This window comes from Enhydra lutris, unplaced genomic scaffold (genome assembly GCF_002288905.1).
Source record: "Enhydra lutris kenyoni isolate GAN:26980312 unplaced genomic scaffold, ASM228890v2 scaffoldscaffold1, whole genome shotgun sequence".
Taxonomy (NCBI): Eukaryota; Metazoa; Chordata; class Mammalia; order Carnivora; family Mustelidae; genus Enhydra; species Enhydra lutris.
In genome coordinates, this window is record NW_019154085.1 from 13549602 (window position 1) to 13571566 (window position 21965).

The 21965-nt window shown below is 38.8% G+C and overlaps 1 protein-coding gene and 1 pseudogene across 1 annotated transcript in view; one reads left to right on the forward strand and one right to left on the reverse strand.

The window, feature by feature from the left end:
* The window catches only part of LOC111162385 (C2 calcium dependent domain containing 6), a 137815-nt gene that overhangs the window by 107389 nt on the left and 8461 nt on the right, over nt 1-21965 (reverse strand). The window lies entirely within an intron of this gene.
* LOC111142000 lies at nt 7313-7706 on the forward strand (annotated as a pseudogene).

Consider the following 21965-nt stretch of genomic DNA (forward strand, 5'->3'; position numbering starts at 1 on the left):
ATGAAATAGCACCAAAATAACAAGAGCCTTAGGAATAAATTTAACAGAAGAAGCATAATAAAGTAATAAACCTAACAGAAAAAAACATTAAGACTTGTGCAACAAAACATTTCTGAGTGCAATTAAAGACCTAAATACATGGCAAATATTACATGTTCACAGATGGAAAGATTCAATACTGTTAAGATATCAATTCCCAATAAAATACACAAACCACTAGTTAACTTAATCAAGAAAAACGAATAAAACACAATTAAGACCTTCCAGTCCATGACAGTAATATGGGAAGACCCACAACTCACTTCCTCCACAGAACACACCAAATTATACCTATTAAAAGAACAATTCCTCCTGAAGAAAACCTGAAGGCTAACTGAAAACCAAAGATAGATAAGTGGGAGAAGAGCAAGAGAAACAGAGATGTGGCAACAAAGGGAGCCCCCCAACCTGATACTATGAATGGCAGTGGGAAGGGATAGTACTGAGGAACTGGGAATAGATTCCTCCATCCTTGGGCAAAAACAAACAAACAAACAAACAAAAACCTACAGTTTAAAAGAGCAAATAAGAGACAACAAAGCCTAGACCAGAACGGTGTTCAGACATGATAATGGGGAGATTCAGTTGTCACAGCGAGCTTGCAAGCTGAGCAAGCCCAGGATCCACAAGACCACACCAGCCCCAAATGCACTGGGGCACGGAAATAACAAAAACAACAACAAAACAAAACAAACAAACAAACAAACAAAAAAACAGGGTTTAAATAGGCCAAGGAACTGGGAATGCTCTCTCCCCTTCCACCTAAGAAGCCCAGACCAGAAGAGGATCTGGCTCACAGTGAGCTCATAAGCTCAGTGAACCTAGAGTCTATAATACTACACCAGCCTCTGTGGTGCTGGGGCACAGAAAATAAGCTACATGTGTAAGTTTTATTTAAAAATTATATTTTTAGTTTTCTAAGATTTTACATTTTTAAAATTTGCCTTGTTTTTTAATTCTTTGGGGGCTTTATTTTCCCTTCCTCCTCTCCTCTCCTCTCCTCCCCTCCCCTGCCCTTCCTCCCTTCCATTCTCCCCCCCTCCTCCTCCTCCTTCTTCTTCCCATAAAAAGCCACCATTTCAACCAGTAACTTGCATCTGCTGCCACAGCTCCAGCCAGCCAGCAACAGGCACCAAGTACACACAGTCTACACAGAGGATACCATACACATAAACACTCCTTCAGGTTTAGGAGAAGTAGTCTTTCTGCCTAATCCTTACAAACAAATAGAGAAAGTCAAGCAAAATTGGGAGACAGAAAAATATACTTCAAAAGAAAGAACAGGGAAAAACTTCAGAAAAAAAAAAAAAAAACTAAATGAAACAAAGATAAGCAGTATGCCTGCTAAAGAATGTAAGTATTCCTGATCTCAGCGGGAAGGCTGCGAGCTTTTTCCCATTGAGGATGATATTTGCTGTGGGTCTTTCATAGATAGATTTTATGAAGTTCAGGAATGTTCCCTCTATCCCTATACTTTGAAGCGTTTTAATCAGGAACGGATACTGGATTTTGTCAAATGCTTTTTCTGCATCAATTGAGAGGACCATGTGGTACTTCTCTCTTCTCTTATTAATTTGTTCTATCACATTGATTTGCGATTGTTGAACCATCCTTGTAGCCCAGGAATGAATCCCACCTGGTCATGGTGGATAAACTTTTTAATATGCTGTTGGATCCTGTTTGCTAGGATCTTGTTGAGAATCTTAGCATCCATATTCATCAGTGATATTGGTCTGAAATTCTCCTTTTTGGTAGGGTCTTTGCCTGGTTTGGGGATTAGGGTAATGCTGGCTTCATAGAAAGAGTCTGGAAGTTTTCCTTCTGCTTCAATTTTTTGAAACAGCTTCAGAAGAATAGGTGTTATTTCTTCTTTGAAAGTTTGGTAGAATTCCCCAGGGAATCCATCAGGTCCTGGGCTCTTGTTTTTTGGGAGGTTTTTGATCACTGCTTCAATCTCGTTACTAGATATCAGTCTATTCAGGTTGTCAATTTCTTCCTTGTTCAATTTTGGGAGTTTATAGTTTTCCAGGAATGCATCCATTCCATCTAGGTTGCTTAGCTTATTGGCATATAATAGTTGATAATAACTTTTGATGATTGTTTCTACTTCCTTGGTGTTAGTTGTGATCTCTCCCTTTTCATTCATAATTTTATAAATTGGGCTTTCTCTCTTTTCTTTTGGATTAGTGTGGCCAATGGTTTATCGATCTTACTGATTCTTTCAAAAAACCAGCTTCTAGTTTCATTGATACGTTCTATTGTATCTCTGGTTTCTACCTCATTGATCTCAGCTCTAATCTTGATTATTTCCCTTCTTATGTGTGGAGTTGGTTTGATTTGGTGCAGCCTTCCCGCTGAGATCAGGAACATGACAAGGATGCCCACTCTCACCACTCTTGTTCAACATAGTATTAGAAATCCTAACAACAGCAATCAGACAACAAAGAGAAATAAAAGGTATCCAAATTGGCAATGAAGAAGTCAAACTCTCTCTCTTCACAGATGACATGATTCTTTATATGGAAAACCCAAAAGACTCCACCCCCAAACTACTAGAACTCATACAGCAATTCAGTAATGTGGCAGGATACAAAGTCAATGTACAGAAATCAGTGGCTTTCTTATACACTAACAATGAAAATACAGAAAGGGAAATTAGAGAATCGATTCCATTTACTTTAGCACCAAGAACCATAAGATACCTGTGAATAAACCTAACCAAAGAGGTAAAGGATCTGTACTCAAGGAACTACAGAACACTCATTAAAGAAATTGAAGAAGACACAAAAAGGGAAAAATATACAGTGGAAAAAAGACAGTCTCTTCAATAAATGGTGCTGGGAAAACTGGACAGCTATATGTAGAAGAATGAAACTCAAACATTCTCTTACACCGTATACAAAGATAAACTCAAAATGGATAAAAGACCTCAACGTGAGACAGGAATCCATCAGAATCCTAGAGGAGAACATAGGCAGTAACCTCTTTGATATCAGCCACAGCAACTTCTTTCAAGATATGTCTCCAAAGGCAAAGGAAACAAAAGCGAAAATAAACTTTTGGGACTTCATCAAAATCAAAAGCTTCTGCACAGCAAAGGAAACAGTCAACAAAACAAAGAGGCAACCCACGGAATGGGAGAAGATATTTGCAAATGACAGTACAGACAAAGGTTGATATCCAGGATCTATAAAGAACTCCTCAAACTCAACACACACAAAACAGACAATCATATCAAAAAATGGGCAGAAGATATGAACAGGCACTTCTCCAATGAAGACATACAAATGGCTATCAGACACATGAAAAAATGTTCATCATCACTAGCCATCAGGGAGATTCAAATTAAAACCACATTGAGATACCACCTTACACCAGTTAGAATGGCCAAAATTAGCAAGACGGGAAACAACATGTGTTGGAGGGGATGTGGAGAAAGGGGAACCCTCTTACAATGTTGGTGGGAATGCAAGTTGGTGCAGCCACTTTGGAGAACAGTGTGGAGATTCCTCAAGAAATTAAAAAATAGAGCTTCCCTATGACCCTGCAATTGCACTACTGGGTATTTACCCCAAAGATACAGATGTAGTGTACCCCAATGTTTATAGCAGCAATGGCCACGGTCGCCAAACTGTGGAAAGAACCAAGATGCCCTTCAATGGACGAATGGATAAGGAAGATGTGGTCCATATACAGTATGGAGTATTATGCCTCCATCAGAAAGGATGAATACCCAACTTTTGTAGCAACATAGACGGGACTGGAAGAGATTATGCTGAGTGAAATAAGTCAAGCAGAGAGAGTCAATTATCATATGGTTTCACTTATTTGTGGAACCTAACAAATAGCATGGAGGACAAGGGGAGTTAGGAGAAGGGAGTGGGGGAAATTGGAAGGGGAGGTGAACCATGAGAGACTATGGACTCTGAAAAACAATCTGAGGGTTTTGAAGGGGTGGGAGGTGGGAGGTTGGGGGAACCAGGTGGTGGGTATTGGAGAGGGCACGGATTGCATGGAGCACTGGGTGTGGTGCAAAAACAAGGAATATTGTTATGCTGAAAAAAAAAATAAAGAATGTAAGTAATGATTGTAAACTTATTCACTGGAGTAGAGCAAAGAGGGAACTCAGTAGTCTGTCAATACAGAGATAGAAAATATTGAAAAGAACCAATCAGAGTTAAAATTACCATAAATGAAATGAAAAACATACTAGAGGGAGTTGACAATAGATTAGAATGTATCAGTGATCTAGAAGAAAAGGTAATGGAAAGCACAAAAGCTGAACAGTAAAAAGAAAACAGAACTTTTTAAAAAAACTGACAACAGATTAAGAGATCTCTTGGACAACATGAAGTGAACACACATAGGAGTCCCAAAAGAATAGGAGAGAAAGGTATTTAAAAAAGTTATTAGAGGAAATAATAACAGAAAACTTCCCTAACCTGGAGATGGAAATAGACATCCAAATCTAAGAAACACAGAGTCCCAAACAATGTAAACCCAAGGAACTCCACAATATGGCACATAATACTTAAAATGTCAAATGCTAGTGAAAATAGTGGAATCAGAGGATCCTAGTCCCACAGACACACCTAGATAATACCCACATCAGTGTAACTAACCCAGAAAATGAAGGGAAGACTGGTGGATCAAGCTCTCCACGGTTAATTGTAGAGAGGAGGCTACATCAAAAAATGGTAGGAAGGGGAGAGACACAGTCAGGAACCAAACTGACCTTCAAGACTGACTGCACGTGGGAGGGACACTGCAGGCATAGAGAAGAAGGAGAAGGAAACCCCATACTAGGTACCCCAGGCATGGGGGACCTGCACTGGGAAGATGGATCCCCATAACATTTGACTCTGAAACTAGAGGGGCTTAACTTTGTAAGTTTTTTACAACCAGTAGGGCTAAACACCAGGAAAATTAAAAATGAGCTGGCTTGGCTCTGCAAGAACCAAAGGGCTATAGAAAACTGGGTCCTTGGCATTAAAAAGACAGCATGACAAAAACCCTGCCAAGTTACAGCACAGAAGCAGAAGTTTCTGAGGCACCAGGGGTATAGAGGAAGATTTCTTTGCTGGTCTCAGAGTCTGCACAGGAAGGATAAGTTCCTTTGTGAAACTTACCTAAGAACAAAGGAGCTGGCTGGTACCATTTCTTTCTCCTGCCCATCAGTCTAGAGTCACTGAAACTTGTGGAAAGGAGCCCAAACACTTTGTTTGTTTCCATTAACTTTCTAACAGTGCTCCACACCCCTATTTTCTCCTGCAGATCCATGCCATCCAACTATCCCCACTAGACAGGAGTCCATCCAAGGAGGTGCCAAAAACATGGCATTGTGCAAGTAGCCCCGTGGCCAGCACCAGTCCAAAGTACTCCCACCCTGGGGAGAGAAGATAACCACACACACCAATTCATCTGTGGCCCAAGGCTGAGGGCAGACATATAATCCGACTGTTGGTCCCAACCACCAATGAAAACCTCACAGAGGGCAGCACACGGAGGGAACCCAGTAGTTCAGGGTCACTACAACCTCCAACAGAGAAACTGGGGGCAAACATCTGGTCTGACTGTAGGCCCTGCCAACCAACAAAGCCTTCCAAGGGCAATGCAGGGAGAGCATCCTGCAGCTCACTGCAACTGCAGTTCTAACAAACAAGCTGAGTGCAAGCATCTGGTCTGACCCAACTCAAGCCCAAGGTAACCTCAGACTGGCCCTTTGCAGCACAGGGACTAAACCTTTCCTGCAACAAGCAAACAAGACCATTGCAGATGACTGAACTGAAGGCAAACAGCTCAACCACAACAGAAAGTACACAGCACACTTAGGAGATACCCCTGAAGCACCTGGTTCTGGTGAAGAGGGGACATTGCACTACAGGGCACTACAGGTCCTTCTTTTCATAAGGCCACTACTTGAATAGCAGATGTAGCAGGCTTTCCTAACATAGAAATAGACACAGATGACCTAACAAAGGAATATGCCCCAAATTAAAGAACAGGACAAAATAAAAGCAAGAGAACCAAAGGAAACAGAGCTAACTAATATGCCTGATAAAGAATTTAAAGTAATGGTCACAAAAATACTCACTGGACTTGAGAAAACAGAGGAGAACCTCAGTGAGAACTTCAACACAGAGAGAGAAAACATAAAAAAGCATGAATCAGAGATGAAGAACACAATAACTAAATTTAAAAATACACTAGAGGGAATAAATTGTCGACTAGAGGAAGCAGAGAAATAGATCAGTGAGCTGGGAGACAGAATAATGAAAAACAATCCAATGGAACAGGAGAAAGAAAAGACATTAATAAAAAATAAGAATAGGTTTTTAAAAAGATTTTATTTATTAATTTGAGAGAAAGACAGAGGGAGCACAAGCAGCAAGAGAAGAAGGAGAAGAGAAATAGGGAGAAGCAGATTCCCAGCTGAGTGGGGAGCCCAACATAGAGTTTAATCCCAGGACCCTGAGATCATGACCTGAGTTGAAGTCAGATACTTAAGCAACTGAGCCACCCAAGTGCCCCTCAAACTGAGCATAGATTAAGGGAACTCAGTGACCCCATCAAGTGTAACAATGTTTGCATTATAAGGATCACAGGAGAAAAGAGAAAGAAGGGAACGAAAAATTTGAAGAAAAAATAATAGCCAAAAACATCCCAAATTTGGAGAAGGAAACAGATACCCAGATCCAAAAGGCATAGAAAGCCCCCAACAAAATCAATCCAAGGAAGTCCATACTAAAACACAAGGTGATTAAAGTGGCAAAAAGTAATTATAAAGAAGGAATTTTAAAAGCAACACAAGAAAACAGTTACATACAAAGGAAACCATTTAAATCTACCAGCTAAATTTTCAGCAGAAACTTTGCAGGCCCCATGAAAGTAACATGATATATTCAAAGTGCTGAAACAAAGAAACAAACAAAAATATGCTACCAAGAGTACTCTACTCTGCTAGGCTATCATTCAGAATAGGAGAGAGAGAGTTCCCAGATGAACAAAAGTTAAAGAAATTCACCACCACTAAACAAGTCTTACAAGAAATGCTAAAGGAGATTGAGTGGGGGAAAAAAAAGATCATAAACAGAAGTAAGAAAAGTAGGAGGCACAAAAGTGATAAAATTAATATATCCATAAAAAGTGGCAAAGAGATTCATAAAATATAAGGATTTAAACAGTGACACTATAGTGATAGGCTACCCACTTCCCATAACTCCATGTGTTCATCCTTCCCATCCTCTTTCCACCATCTTTCCATGCCACCATAATGGTGCACATGAGTGTCCTGGAAGATACTCTCAAGAGCATTAACAATGCTGAAAAGAGAGGCAAACGCTGCGTTCCTATCAGTCCATGCTTCAAAGTTATCATCCAGTTTCTCACTGTGAATGATGAAGCGTGGTTATATTGGTGAATTTGAAATCACTGATGATCACAGAGTGGGGAAAATTGTTGTGAACCTCATGGGCAGGTTAAACAAGTATGGAATGATCAGCCCTAGACTTGATGTACAATGAAAAGATCTAGAAAAATGGCAGAATAACCTGCTCCCATTCTACCAGTTTGGTTTCATTTTACAGACAACCTCAGCTAACATCATGGACCATGAAGAAGCAAAACAAAAAAAAACAGGAGGGAAAATCCTGGCATTCTTTTCCTAGGGATGTAATACATATGTGCAAATAAAATGCCTCAATGGAAAAATAAATAAAAATAACAATGACACTATATATCTAAAATGCTGGGGTTGGGAGAAGAATAAAAATTTAGTGCTTTCAGAATGGGTTCAAACTTAAGCCAATATCAACTTAATACAGACGGTTACATATACACACAAGATGTTATATATAAACCTAATGGTAACCACAAATCAAAAATCTGAAATAGATATATACAAAAAATAAAGAAAAGGAATCCAAGTTTATCACTAAACAAAACCAACAAACCATGAAAGAAGAAAGTAAGAGACAAAAGGAAAAGAACTATAAAAATAACCACAAAACAAGTAACAAAATGGCAATGAGTACATATCTATCAATAATTACTTAGAATATAGAATAACCTATCTAATCAAAAGACATAGGATGACAGAATGAAAAAAAGCAAGACACACATGCTGCATACCAGAGATTCATTTCAGACCTAAAGACACATGCAGACTGAAAGTGAAGGGATGGAGATGCCTGGGTGGCTCAGTTGGTTAAACATCCAACTCTTGATCTCAGCTCAGATCCTGATCTCAGGATTCTGAGTGCAAGCCCTGCACTGCGGTCCAGGCTGAGCACAAAACCTACTTTAAAAACAAAACAAAACAAAAGAAAGCAAAGGGATGGAAAAACATTTACCATACAAATGAAGATGAAAATAAAACCCAGGGCAATGATACTTAATAGACTCCAAACAAAAAAGACTTAAAACAAAGACTGTAACAAGAGATGAAGGACACTACATAATCATAAAGGGAACAAAAAGATGTAACACTTGTAAATATTTATGCACCTAACATGGGAGCATCCAAATACATAAAATACCTATCAACAAACATAAGGAAGTAATTGATGGTAATACAATAATAGGAGGGGACATCAACACCCCACTTATCTCAATAAATCATCCAAACAGAAAATCAACAAGATAACAGTGGATTTGAATGACACATTGGACCAAATAGTTATAACAGATATACAGAACATGCTATCCAAAACAGCTGAACACACATTCCTTTCAAGTGCACATGGAATAGATACCATGTTAGGTAACAAATCAAGTATGAACAAATTCAAAAAGACTAAAGTCATACCATGCATCTTTTCAGGCCACAACACAATGAAACTAGAAATTAACCACAAGAAAAAATCTGGAAAGAACAAAAATACATGGAGGTTAAATAACATGCTATTCAACAATGAATGGGTCAACCAAGAAATCAAGGAGGAAGTCAAAAACACATACAGCAACAAATGAAAATGGGTATACAACAGTCCAAAACCTTTGGAATGCAGGAAAGCTGTTCTAAGTTTATAGCAATACAAGCCTAGAAGGAAGAAAAATCTCAAATAAACAACCCAACCTTACACCTACTAGAGCTAGAAAAAGAGGAACAAAGTAAAAAAATCAGTAGAAGAAAGGAAATAATAAAGATTAGAGCAGAAATAAGTTAAATAAAAACTAAAAAAAAATCAATGAAACAAGAAAGTGCTTCTTTGAAATATCAACAAAATTGATAAACCTTTAGCCAAACTCAACAAACAAACAAAAAAAAAAAGAAAGAAAAAGAAAAAAAGAAAAAGAGGACTCAAACAAAACCAGAAATGAAAGAGGACACTGTAAGAGAATATTATGAAAAATTATATGCCAAATAATGGGCAACCTAGAAAAAATGGATAGATACCTAGAAACATACAACCACCCAAAACTGAAACAGAAAGAAATAGAAAATTTGAACAGACCAATTATCAGCAATGAAATTGAATCAATAATCAAAAGGTTCTGAACATAAGTCCAGAACCAGACAGCTTCAAGGTGAATTATACCAAACATTTAAAGGGATAATAAGTATTTTTTAAGCTATTCCAAAAAAACAAAAGAGCAGGAAAAACATCCAAATTCATTCTATGAGGCCACCATTATCCCGATACTAAAAACAAAGACACTACAAAAAAGGAGAACTAAAAACCAATACCTCTGAAGAACACAGATGCAAAAATCCTCAACAAAGTATTAGCAAACTGAATCCAACAATACATTTAAAAAGTCATTCACTACAAGCAAGTGGGATTTATTCCTGGGATGCAAGGGTGGTTCAATATTCACAAAATAATCAATGTGATATATCACATTAACAAGTGAAAGGATAAAAACCATATTATCATTTCAGTAAGTCCAGAAAACACATTTGACAAAATACAACATCCAATTGTGATTAAAAAAAAAAAAAAACAACTCTCAGCAAAGTAGGTTTAAAGGGAACATACCTCAACATAATAAAGGCCATTTATGAAAAACTCACAGCTAATATCATACTCAGCAGGGGAAAACTGAGAGGTTTTCCATTAATATCAGGAACAAACCACAGATGTCCACTCTCACCACTTTTGTTCAACATAGTCTGGACATCCTAGCCACAGAAATCACAAAAGAAAAAGAAATAAGAGGCATCCAAATGAGTAAGGTAGAGGTAAAACTTTCACTACTTGCAAATGACATGACGCTCTATGTAGAAAACCCTAAATAAAGTCTCCACCAAAAAACTATTAGAACTGATAGATTAATTCGGTGAGGTCAAAGGATACAAAATCAATGTACAGATATCTACTGCATTTCTAGACACTAGTAATAAGGCACAGAAAGAGACATTAAGGAACCAGTCCCAATTATAACTGCATCAAAAAATTTTTTTAAATATGTAGGAATAAACTTAACCAAGGAGGTGAAAGACCTGTACTCTGAAAATTGTAATACACTCATGAAAGAAGTTGAAGACAACACAAACTAAAGGAAAGCTATTCCATGCTCATGTACACACTACCCAAAGCAATCTACAGATTTAATGCAATGCCTATTGAAATACATTTTCCACACAACTAGAACAATTTTCAAAATTTTATGGAAACACAAAAGACCCCAAATAGCTAAAGCAATCGTGAAAAAGAAAAACAAAAATGGAAGTATCACAATTCCAGATTTCAAGTTATACTACAAAGCCACAGTAATCAAAACAGTATGACATGGGCACAAAAACAGACACATAGGCTTCTGGAGTTAAAATGGCAGAATAGTACTGAGACTTGGGGCTTGGCTTGTTCTTCAAACACAGCTAGATCAACATCCAACTATTTTGAACAACTAGGAATACGGTTTGAAGATTAAGAAAACAATCTGCACAGTTGGAGGGAGAAGATGTGGTAGATGTGAAGTTTGGAGCCATGAACCAGGGGAGAGGAAAGTCAAGGGACCGCAAAGGGAAGGGAAACTTTCCTCAGTGCAAAGTCAAAGTCAGGGAGCAAGAGAGAGTACAGCAGGTAGGGACTGCACAGTAAGTAGCAATGAAGAGATCCCCTGGGTCGCACTGGGAGAGATGATGCCCCTTCCTGGAGTACATTTGGAAGGGTGCATTTTGCCTTTCCAAGGACAAAATCTCAGCTGGGAGCCATTGAGTGGTGCTCAACAATAGGGACAGAGGTGCACACAGAGGGCGGATAACATCATAGCAGCTTTTTGTTGTGAACCACTATAGACTTAAACCACCGTGTGCATGCTGAGCAGTTGCTTTTCTAGGACAGAACTGAACAGAGACTGGACACACAGACAGACTGAAGATAACCTCATCACTGTTTATCGCTGTCTGCCACAATAGACTCAAGCCTCTGTGTCACTGCTTTTCTGGGACAGAACAAAGTAAGAGACTGAGATGTGTGCAGATGGCAGATAACCTGGTTGCAGCTTTCTGCTGTGCATCACAGTCAACTCCATCCTCCATGCACAACTGCTTTTCCCGGACAGGATGGTTCTGGGTGTGCCTCAAGGCTCTCCTCTGGGGGAGGGAAGTGGGTCTGCACCTTGCCAGGCCCTTTAAAACTTGGAGTTTTGAATCCCAGCCAATGTCTAGAGATACTATACAGGAGATCTGTGTGCTGGGCATCCCAATGGCCTCAGGAACACACAGGTTAAAGGCAAGGATCTGATGAAAGCCCAGGACACCTGAGATTGTTTGCTTTTCTATGAGGGCCTCCTGAACAGAAGTGGCCAGAAGTTCCCTTCCCCTGGGACGAGAGGGCAGGGTGATGCCATCTTCCTCCTCCACCACCCCCTCCCTCCCCAGCCTACCAGCACAGCAGGACTTCAGAGAGCAAAACAGTATCTCCAGTGGAGGCTGGAGTCCCCTATACTAAACTCTGCCCCCTACCCCTGGCCGGGGCATCTTTACATGGCAAGTCAGCTTATGAGTCAGCTCAATGGGCTTCACTCTCAGAAGACCAACACAGCCCCCCTCCCCACCATGTACCAAGTCTACTGATAAAGAGTGCTCCAGTGTCAGCTTCTTGTGGAAACAGGAAAAGGCTTTTTTTTCTTTCTTTCTTTTTTAAAATTTTACATGTTTACATTTTCTATATTTTATGTATTTTTTTCCTTTTTCCTCTATCTTTTTGTTGGTATTAGGTTTATGATTTTTGCTCATTTGTTGGTTTGTTTGTTTCCTTCTCTTATTTTTCAGATCAGGATTATTTTTTTTTTCTGTTCTTCTTTCTTTATTCTTTTTTCCTTCTTTCTTTCTTATTCTTTGGAATAGGTTTATAGTTTTTTGTTTGGTTGGTTGCATTCTTGTTCTTTTTCCTTCTCTTTTGCCTTGGACCTGTTCCCTCCCCCTTTTACTTTTCTAGGCTTATCTTAACAAAAAAATCAAAGCACACCTAGTTAAAGGTCCAAACATTCCCTTCCACAAGCAAGGAAGAACTCTATAGAGGATGGACCAGTGGAAAAGAGCAGCTAAAACACAACAGCAGGATATATACAGCATATACCAGAAGCATTCCTGAAGTTTTTGTTGTTGCTGCTGTTGGTTTTTTTTTTCTCTCTCTCTTACTTTCTTTTCTAGAAAAAAATGACAAAACTAAGAAATTCACCCCAAAAGAAAGAACAAGAGGTAGTTCTCCCCGCCAGGGATTTAATCAATACATATAAAAGTAGAATGTCTGAACTACAATTTAAAGCAAGTATAAAGATACTATCTGGGCTTGAATAAAGTAGAGAAGACACTAGAGAGTCACTTACTGTAGAGATAAAAGAGGTAAAATCTGGTCAGGCCAAAATTAAAAATGCTTTAACCAAGATGGAGTCCTAAGTGAGGCCATAAAAATGAGGATGAATGAAACAGAAGAATGAATCAGTGATATAGAAGATAATATGGAAAATAATGAAGCTGAAAAGAAGAGGGAAAGAAAAGTATTAGATCATGAAGGTGGACTTAGGGAACTCAGCAATTCTATAAAGTAAAGTAACATACATATTATAGGAGTCCAAGAAGAAGAAGAGCAGGAAAGGGGGCCAGAAGGTTTATTTGAACAAATTATACCTGAGAACTTCCCTAATCTGAAGATGGAAACAGGCATTCAAGTTCAAGAGTCACAGAGAACGCCTCTCAAAATAAAAAGAAAAAAACAGATCAACACCACAACATATTATAGTGACACTTGCAAATTACAAAGATAAAGAGAATATCCTGAAAGCAGATCAAGACAAGAAGTCCTTAACCTGCAAGGGTAGACACATAAAGCTGGCAGCAGACTTGTCCACAGGCAGGTCAGAAAGGACCAGCATAATATATTCAACATGCTAAATGGGAAAAATACACAGCCAAGGATATTTTAACCAGCAAGGCTCTCATTCAGAATAGGAGAGATCAAGAGTTTCTAACATAAACAAAACTAAAGGAATTCATGAACACTAAACCAGCCCTGCAAGAAATAGTAAAGGAGACCCTTTGAGAGAAAAGAAAGTCTAAAAGTAACAGAGACCAGAAAGGAACAAAGACAATCCACAGGAACAGTGAATTTACAGGTAATACAATGGCACTAAATTCCTATCTTTCAACAATTACTCTGAATGCGATTAGACTCAATGCTCTCATAAAAAGACACTGGGTATCAGAATGGATTAAAAACAACAACAACAACAACAAGACCCATCAATATGCTGCTTACAAAAGACTCACTTTAGGTGGGAGGAGCAAGATTGTGGGGGAGTGGGAGACCTAAATTTCATCTGGTCCCAAGAATTCAGGTAGATAGTTATCAAACCATTCTGAACACCTACAAACTCAACAGGGGGTTGAAAAAAAGAAGAGCGGCAACTCTATGAGCAGAAACGTGACCACTTTCTGGAAAGTAGGACATGCAGAGTAGTGAATCTGAGGTGATATATGGGAAGACAGTTGGGGAGGGCGGGTAGGGAGCCTCCATTAGCCAACTACTGGCAAGTGATAGAGCAGCAAATCACAAAATCAGAACTTTTAGAAGTCTGCTCTGTGGAGAGATGTCACTCCAGTGGCTAAGTGGGCAGTGAAACCCTTGCTGTAACAGTGTGGTCTCAGGACCCTCAGTGTCACAGAAAGACCAAGGGTGCCTGAGGGCAGCAGAGCTCCCAGGTATTGGAACAGGGAAGTGGGCTGCAAAGAGTGAGCCAAGAAGTGGGCTCTCAGCTTGGGGTTGCTACAAACTGTGATCCACAGCATAGCTGGGCCACTATTCTTTGAGCATGGACCCAAAAAGCGACAGGTCCGGGAAGACTCTCCTTCCTCCCGGGGAGAAGCAGTACGGGAGTACACCACAGGGATGTGCTGGGTTTGGAAACTCCAAATGAATTCGTGCACCAGAGATAGAAATGCTTGGTCAAAGGCCAGGTGAGCATGGAGCGCAGCCGGAGACCAGGGAGACAGGAGTGATTGGCTGCTTTTCTCTGAGGGCTCAATGAAGGCGGGGGGCCCTGAGCTCTTGGCCTCTCTGGGGCTGGCTGCCATTTTCATTCTCATCCTCCAAAGCTGTATGGAAAGCTTTCAGGGAATAAGAACAACCAAGAGCAAACCTGAGAAGATTACTTGGCCTGCCTCCTGGCAAGGGTGGTGCAATTCCACCTCCAGCAAAGATATTTGAGAATCACTGCAATAGGCCCCTCCCCCAGAAGATCATAAAGAACATCTTCCCAAGACCAAGTTTATTCATCAGTGAGAACTGCAAAACACCAGTGCTAGGGGAATACAGCACATAGAATTCATAGAATTCATGGCTTTTCTCCCATGATTCTTTAGTCTTTCAAAGTTAATTTTTAAAATTTTTCCTTATTTTTTCTTTTTCTATTTTTTTAAAAACTTTTTTTCTTAAAGATTTTATTCAATTTGACAGAAAGATCACAAGTAGGCAGAGAGGCAGGCAGAAAGAGAGATGGGGAAGCAGGCTCCCCGTTGAGCAGAGAGCCCAATGCGGGGGTCGATCCCATGACCCTGAGATCAGGACCTGAGCTGAAGGCAGAGGTTCAACCCTCTGAGCCACCCAGCCTCCCCTCTATTTTTTTCTTCTTTCCTACTTTAACCAACATCTTATCAATTTCTTTTTTAAAATCTATTTTAATTTTAATTTTTACAGTCATATTCTATCCCTGCAATGTATTTAACCTTATTTTTTGTGTAAATATAAGCTTTTCTTACTTTAAAATTTTGGGATACAGTTTCTTCTAACTGACCAAAATATACCCTAAATCTGGTGTATGGCTTTGCTCTAGTCTCCAGCCTGATCACATTCCCTCCATTTAAAAAAAATTTTTTTTTCTTTCTTTTTTCAGCCAACTTATCAATTCCTTTTTTAAAATCTTTTTTAATTTTCATCCTTACAGCCATATTCCATTCATTCATTGTATTAGCCCTTATTTTTGTATATATATATGTTTTTCTTTCTTTAAGATTTTGGGAGGCAGTTTCTTCTGACACACCAAAATACACCCAAAATCTAGTGTGTGGCTCTGTTCTATTCATCAGCCTGATCATATTCATTTATTCTTCTCTGGACAAAATGACAAAACAGGAAAACTCACCTCAAAAAAACCAAGAGCCAGTACCAACTGCCAGGGACCTAAGCAATATGGACATTAGTAAGATGTCAGAACTAGAATTCAGAATGATGATTATAAAGATACTAGCAGGGCCTGAAAAAAGCATACAAGATACTAAATAATGCTTCTTTTCTGGAGAAATAAAATAACTAAACTCCAATGAAGTCAAAACCAAAAAGGCTATTAATGAGGTACAATCAAAAAAGGAGGTTCTAACTGCTAGGATAAATGAGGCAAAAGAGAAAATTAATGATACAGAAGATCAAATGATGCAGAATTGAGAAAAAGAGAGATAAACAACTACTGGATCATGAGGGGAGAATTCAAGAGATAAATGAGAACATAAGACAAAACAATGTGAGAATAATTGGGATCTCAGAAGAGAGGGGGTGGGGGAGAAGGAACACTGGAGCAAATTAGAGTGGAGAAATTCCCTAATCTGGCAAAGGAAACAGGCATCAAAATCCAGGAGGCACAGTGAACTCCCCTCAAAATCAATAAAAATAGACCAATACCCCATCATCTAATACTAAAACTTACAAGTCTCAGAGATAAAGAGAAAACCCTGAAAGCAGTTTAGGACAAGAGGTTTGTAACCTACAATGGTAGAAATTTAGATTGGCAGCAGACCTATCCAGAGACCTGGCAGGCCAGAAAGGACTGGCATGATACACTAAACGAAAAAATTATGCAACCAAGAATACTCTATCCAGCTAGGCTGTCACTGAAAATAAAAGGAGAGATAAAAAGCTTCCAGGACAAACAGAAACTAAAAGAATTTGCAAATGCCAAACCAGCCCTACAGGAAATATTGAAAGGGGTCCTTTAAGCAAAGAGAGAGCCTAAAAGGAACAGACCAGAAAGGAACAGAGACAATATACAGTAACAGTCACCTTACAGGCAATATAATGGCACTAAATTAATATCTTTCGATAGTTAACCTGAATGTAAATGGGCTAAATGCCCCAGTCAAAAGACAGAGGGTATCAGAATGGATTAAAAAAAAAAAAAAAAAAAAACAAGACCAATCAATATGCTGTCTGCAAGAGACTCATTTTATTTTATTTTATTTTTAAGATTTTATTTATTTATTTGACAGAGATCACAAGTAGGCAGAAAGGCAGGCAGAGAGAGGAGGAAGCAGGCTCCCTACTGAGCAGAGAGCCTGATGTGGGGCTCGATCCCAGGACCCTGATATCATGACCTGAGCTGAAGGCAGAGGCTTTAACCCACTGAGCCACCCAGGTGCTCCAAGAGACTCATTTTAGACCCAAACACACCTTAGGATTTAACGTGAAGGGGTGGAAAATCATTGACCATGCTAATAGACATCAAAAGAAAGCTGGGGTGGCAATCCTTATAACAAACAAATTAGATTTTAAGCCAAAGAGTATAATAAGAAATGAGGAAGGATACTATATGATATTTAAAGGGTCTGTCCACAAGATCTAACAATTTTAAATATCTATGCCCTAACATGGGAGTAGCCGATTATATAAGCCAATTAATAACAAAACCAAAGAAACACATTGACAGTAATACAGTAATAGTAGGGGACTTTAACACCCCCCTCACTGAAATGGACAGATCGTCTAAGCAAAAGATCAACAAAGAAATAAAGGCTTTAAATGACACACTGGACCAGATGGACTTGACAGATAGAACATTCCATGCCAAAGCAACAGAATGCCAAAGCAAAAGAACAGTGCACATGGAACATTCTCCAGAATATATCACATCCTGAGTTACAAATCAGGTCTCAGCCAGTACCAAAAGACTGGGATCATTCCCTGCATATTTTTAGACAACAATGGTTTGAAACTTGAACTCAATCAGAAGAGAAAGTTGGAAAGAACTCAAATACATGGAAGCTAAAGAGCATCCTACTAAAGAACGAACAGGTCAACCAGGGAATTAAAGAAGAATTGATAAAATTCATAGAAAGAAATGAAAATGAAAACACAACTGTTTAAAATCTTTGGGATGCAGCAAAGGTGGTCCTAAGAGGAAAATGTATAGCATTAGAAGCCTTTCTCAAGAAAGAAAAAAGGTCTCAAACATACAACCTAACCCTACACCTAAAGGAACTGGAGAAAGGACAGCAAATAAAGCTCAAACCCAGCAGGAGAAGAGAAATAATAAAGTTCAGAGCAGAAATCAGTGAAATGGAAAAGAAAATAACAGTAGAACAGATCAATGAAACTAGGAGCTGGTTCTTTGAAAGAATTAATAAGATTGATAAACCCCAGCCAGACTTATCCAAAAGAAAAGCAAAAGGACCCAAATAAATAAAATCATGAATGAAAGAGGAGAGATCACAACCAACACCAAAGAAATACAAATAATTATAAGAACATATTGTGAGCAACTATATGCCAGCAAATTAGATAATCTGGAAGAAATGGATGCATTCCTAGAGACATATAAACTATCAAAACTGAACCAGTGAGGAAAAGAAAACCTGAACAGACCCATAACTAGCAAGGAGATGGAAGCAGTCATCAAAAATCTCCCAAAAAACAAGAGCCCAGGGCCAGACGGCTTCTGAGGGGAGTTTTACCAAACATTGAAAGAATAACTAATACCTATTCTCCTGAAACTGTTCCAAAAAATAGAAATGGAAGGAAAACTTCTAAGCTCATTTTGTGAGGGCAGCATTATCTTGCTCCCAAAACCAGACAAAGACCCTGTCAAAAAGAATTACAGACCAATACCCCTAATGAACACAGATGCAAAAATTCTCACCAAAATACTAGATAACAGGATCCAACAGTACATTAAAAGGCTTATTCATCACGACCAAATGGGATTTATTCCTAGGCTGCAAGTGGGTTCAACATCCACAAATTGATCAATAGAATACATTAGTAAAAGAAAGAACAAGAACCATATGATACTCTTGATGGATGCTGGAAAAGCATTTGACAAAGTACAGCATCCTTTCTTGATTAAAACTCTTCATAGTGTAGGGACAGAGGACACATACCTCAATATCATCAAAGCCATCCATGGAAAAACCCACAGCAAATATCATTCTCAATGGGGAAAAACTGAGAAAATTTCCCCTAAGGTCAGGAACACACCAGGGATGTTCACTACCACCACTGCTAGTCAACATAGTACTAGAAGTCCTAGCCTCAGCAATTAGACAACAAAAAGAAATAAGTCATACGAATTGGCAAAGAAGTCAAACTCTCACTCTCTGCAAATGATATGATACTTTATGTAGAAAACCCAATAAGACTCCACCCCAAAACTGCTAGAACTCATACAGGAATTCAGTAAAGTGTCAGGATATAAAATCAATGCACAGAAATTAGTTGCATTTCTATACATCAACAACAAGACAGAAGAAAGAGAAATTAAGGAGTCAGCTCCATTTACACTGACATCCAAAACCATAAGATATCTAGGAATATAACTAAACAAAGAGGTAAAGAATCTGTACTCAAGAAAACTATAGAATGCTCATGAAAGAAATTGAGGAAGACACAAGGAAATGGAAAAATGTTCCATGCTCATGGATTGGAAGAACAAATATTGTGAAAATGTCTATGCTGCATAGAGCAATCTACACATTTAATGTAATCTCTATCAAAATGCCAGAAACTTTCTTCAAAGAAATGGAACAAATAATCCTAAAATTTGTATGGAACCAGAAAAGACCCCAAATAGCCATAACAATGTTGAAAAAGAAAACCAAACCTTGTGGCATCACAATTCCAGACTTCAAGCTCTATTACAAAGCTATAATCATCAAGACAATCTGGTACTGGCACAAAAAACAGACATAGATCAATGGAACAGAACAGAGAACCCACAAATGGACTCTCAACTCTATGGCCAACTAATCTTCAACAAAGCAGGTAAGAATGCCCAATGGAAAAAAGACAGTCTCTTCAACAAATGGTGTTGGGAAAATTGGACAGCCACATGTAGAAGAATGAAACTGGACCATTTCCTTACACCACGCACAAAAATACTCAAAATGGATGAAAGACCTCAATGTGACACAGGAATCAATCAAAACCATAGAAGAGAACACAGGCAGCAACTTTTGTGACCTTGGCTGCAGCAACTTCTTCCTAGAAACATCACCAAAAGCAAGGGAAGCAAGGGCAAAAATGAACTCTTGAGACTTCATCAAGATCAAAAGCTTTTGCACAGCAAGGGGAATGGTCACCAAAACCAACGGAAACAGACAAAACCATGTTTGCAAATGACATATCAGATAAAGGGCTAGTATCCAAAATCTATTAAGAACTTATTAAACTCAACACTCAAAGAACAAATAATCCAATCAAGAAATGGGCAGAAGACATGAACAGACGCTTCTGCAAAGATATCCAAATGGCCAAGAGACACATGAAAAAGTGCTCCACATCACTTGGCATCAGGGAAATACAAATCAAAACCACAATGAGATGCCACCTCACACCAGTCAGAATGGTTAACACTAACAAGTCAGGAAACAACAGGTGTTGGCGAGGATGCTGAGAAAGGCGAACCCTCCTACACTGTTGGTGGGATGCAAGCTGGTGCAGCCACTCTGGAAAACAGGATGGAGTTTCCTCAAAAAGTTGAAAATAGAGCTACCCTATGACCCAGCAATTGCACTAGGGGGTATTTACCCTAAAGATACAAATGTAGTGATCTGAAGGGGCACATGCATCCCAATGTTTATAGCAGCAATGTCCACAATAGCCAAACTATGGAAGGAGCCTAGATGTCCACCAACAGATGAATGGATAAAGAAGATGTGGTATTATAAAATGGAATATTATGCAGCCATCAAAAAACCCCAAATCTTGCCATTTGTTATGATGTGAATGGAACTAGAGGGTATTATGCTAAACAAAATAAGTCTATCAGAGAAATAAAATTATCATATGATCTCACTGATTTGAGGAATTTGAGGAAGAAGACAGAAAATCATAGGGAAGGGAGAGAAAAATGAAACAAGACAAAACCAGAGAGGGAGACAAACCATAAGAGACTCTAAGTCTCACAAAACAAACTGAGGGTTGCTGAAGTGGAGGGGAGTGGGAGGGATGGGTGATGGGCATTGGGGAGGGTATATGCTATATGCTATGGTGAGTGAATTGTGTAACACTGATGAATCACAGACCTGTACCCATGAAACAAATAATACATTATATGTTAATAAAAAATAAATAAAATGTCAAGTCTATGGCTTTTAGCCATTTGTTCCAAAAAAGAGAGAGACTCACTTTAGATTCAAAGACTCCTTCAATTTGAAAGTGATGGGGTGGAGAACCATTTACCAAGCTAATGGATATCAAAAGAAACCTGCAGTAGTCATCCTTATATCAGACAAACTGCATCTTACCAAAGACTGTAATAAGAGATGAAGAAGGACACTATACCATAATAAAGGAGTCTATCCAACAAGAAGATCTAATAATTATAAACACTTATACCCCTAACTTGGGATCAGTCAAATATATAAATCGGTAACAAACTTATAGAAACTCAATTGATAATAATACAATAATAGTAGGGGATTTTAACACCCCAATCACAGCAATGGACAGATCATTTAAGCAGAAGATCAACAAGGAAACAAGGGCTTTGAATGACTGCACCAGAATGACTTAAATGATACTTTCAGAACATTTCATTCTAAATCAGCAGAATACACATTCTTTCCAGGTGCACATGGAACATTCTCCAGAATAGATCACATATTGGGTCAAAAACAGGACTCAATGGGTACAAAAAGACTGAAATCATACCATGTATATTTTCAGACCACAGTGCTATGAAACTTGAAGTCAACCACAAGAAAAAATGTGAAAGGACCACAAATACATGGAGGTTAAAGAACATCCCTTTAAAAAAATACATGGACACAAATGAAAATGAAAACATTACAGTTAAAAACTTTTGAAATGGAGCAAAGGTGGTCCAGAGTGAAGTATATAGCAATACAGACCTTCCTCAAGAAGCAAGAAAAGTCTCAAAAATACAATGTAACCAGGGCGCCTGGGTGGCTCAGTGGATTAATGCCTCTGCCTTTAGCTCAGGTCATGATCCCAAGGTCCTGGGATCGAGCCTCGTGTCAGGCTCTCCACTCCATGGGGAGCCTGCTTCCCTCTCTCTCTGCCTGCCTCTCTGCCTACTTGTGATCTGTCAAATAAATAAATAAAATCTTTAAAAAAAAACAATGTAACCTTTACCTAAAGGAACTGGAAAAAGAAAAGAGTAGCAAATAAAGCCTAAATCCAGCAGGAGAAGGGAACTAATAAAGATCATAGCAGAAATCAATAGATATAAAAGAAACCAGAGCATATCGATGA